The sequence below is a fragment of the Amphimedon queenslandica genome, unplaced genomic scaffold (genome assembly GCF_000090795.2).
Source record: "Amphimedon queenslandica unplaced genomic scaffold, v1.1 AMPQUscaffold_7699_Cont20352, whole genome shotgun sequence".
Lineage (NCBI taxonomy): Eukaryota > Metazoa > Porifera > Demospongiae > Haplosclerida > Niphatidae > Amphimedon > Amphimedon queenslandica.
The window spans coordinates 1-2190 of record NW_003552019.1 but is presented as its reverse complement, the minus strand read 5'-3'; the positions used below and the strand labels follow the sequence as shown (position 1 = coordinate 2190).

The following is a 2190-nucleotide window of genomic DNA, read 5'->3' as shown; positions in this document are numbered from 1 at the left end:
TGCTATTGATAGATCAGCATACAATACTTTATGAGGAGCAGCTGGAGGAGGAATGGGAGGAGGAACAGACTAGGAGGAGAGGGAGAGGATGTATAAGATACCATTACATGTACATGTACATTATCATTACTTTGTTGTTAACTGATGCATATACCACTGGTTGTTCTTGTGTTGGTGCTGCCTGTGGTCTCTTCCCTTTAGCAGCAATAGCCAGATCAGCATACACTGGCTTATGAGTTGATTCATCAACTAACACCTATTGAATATAACAACATGAACCTTAATTACTAATGTACATACTTTATGTACTAATATACCTTATACTAATGTACATACCTATACTAATGCATTTACATGTACTTGTGGTATGTGTATATTAGTTACTATAAGGTGGTATTACATAATGTACATGTAGTTCATTAAACCCAATACATTAAGTACATGTAGTTCATTAAACCCAATACATTATGTACATGTAGTTCATTAAACCCAATACATTATGTACATGTAGTTCATTAAACCCAATACATTATGTCAAGAGTGGATAATGTACATGTATCCATACCTGGTTGTTGGTATTTTTATTAATGGTTGAATATAGTCCAGTAGCACCAGTAGACAGACCCTGTTGACCCTTATTCTATTAATGATACATTATATGATCCATTTTTAAAAGACTCTCTCATTAATCACTGACCTCTCCCTCTCTCTTCAATACAGAGTATTGCTGTACTCCCTCAGGATTATAGGCAGGAGGGACAGGAGGAGGAGTATCATCGTCTTGATTGAGTGTAATTGAATAAATTGGACCAGTTCCTTGTTGTTGTTGTTGTTGTTGTTTATTCTTTTTCTATTATACATTATTGTTATTGTATGTCTGGTATTTTGTTTATTATACCTCTCCCTCTCTCTTCAGTTCAGAGTATTCTTGTACTCCATTAGGATTATAGGCTGGTACTGGTGGGGGAGTATCATCATCATCATCACTAGCTCTAAGAACACTGTACTGACCTAGTGAATATTGTATTAATAATAATAATGTATATATAATTACTGAGTCTATACTTAATACTGATCACTATAAAGCTTAGCATGTACTTAAGCACATTGTCTATCATGTTCTCTTGTCTATCATGTGCTAGTTCATTGTATCTTACAGTCAAACATATGATTCCCTGTGTAGGCTGATGTCAGCTTATTGTGTGGTACATGTATACACATATGGTTCATGTCATGACAGGTAGAGGAAGGTTAATGTTATTCTTGCTAATATACACTAAATGATGACTGGATGTAAGTATGTGCTGGTATATATGGATTGATTTATTTATTGTATTAAAGTGATGTCATTGTATAGTTTATGTACATTATGTTTATGTTTATGTCATTGTACATACACTGAGCTGCTATTTAACATGTACTTGAAAATTTGTGTGTAGCATTTGCACACCGCAGCCATTTTTGTTTATAAACTTTCCATGTACTAGCTCTTCCATAAACTGCGCCAGTATCCCTTTAATCAAGCAAATACGGTATATACATAAATAGAGAGTAATCTATACAATTTTTGAATGGTTAACTTATAAACTTAACCCTGTCTTAAACTATCAATACCGTATAGCGGGAAATTTTGGAGGGAATTAAATTTGGTGAATTTGGCATATTGATAGCCATTCGCCAAAATAAAATTCACCATTTTGAACCATTATACGCATGCTCAATGGCACGTGGCCACTAATTCACTAAATTAAAATCTGCAAATCACCAAAATTTAGCAATTCACCAATTTTAGTCCCTCCAAAATTTCCTGCTGTACGGTACAAACAATTAAACATTTGAATCATTCTAAACAAGCAAGGATATACATGTAGCAGTAACAGTTAATTAATTGAAGTTAACTCCACATGTTGCAATTGTTCTAGTGACTTAGAGAGGCCCCCATGATGTTGCATTGAGTATTATGCTCGTGAATATCATTTGCATCTCATTACATTATTTTGTCAATAATCATGTTTTACACAAATTTTTGAGTAACTTTAAAAATTCATAAAAATCCAATTTTGATCAGAATCAGCTCAAACTTGCTACAAAACATAAGTAAATGTATATGCATCAGAAAATATTATTAAAACTAATATTTCTCTCCTTTTAAATTTTGGCAAAATTTGGCCAACACCCTGTACTATTAGT

At 33.3% G+C, this 2190-nt stretch overlaps 1 long non-coding RNA gene across 1 annotated transcript; it reads right to left on the bottom strand.

The window, feature by feature from the left end:
* On the bottom strand, positions 1-1080 carry LOC109591612 (uncharacterized). The gene is made up of 4 exons (XR_002189900.1): positions 899-1080; positions 566-640; positions 131-256; positions 1-69 (listed from the first exon to the last, which is right to left on the bottom strand). It is a non-coding gene; the product is annotated as an uncharacterized LOC109591612 (long non-coding RNA).
* Between the last annotated feature and the right edge of the window lie 1110 nt (positions 1081-2190).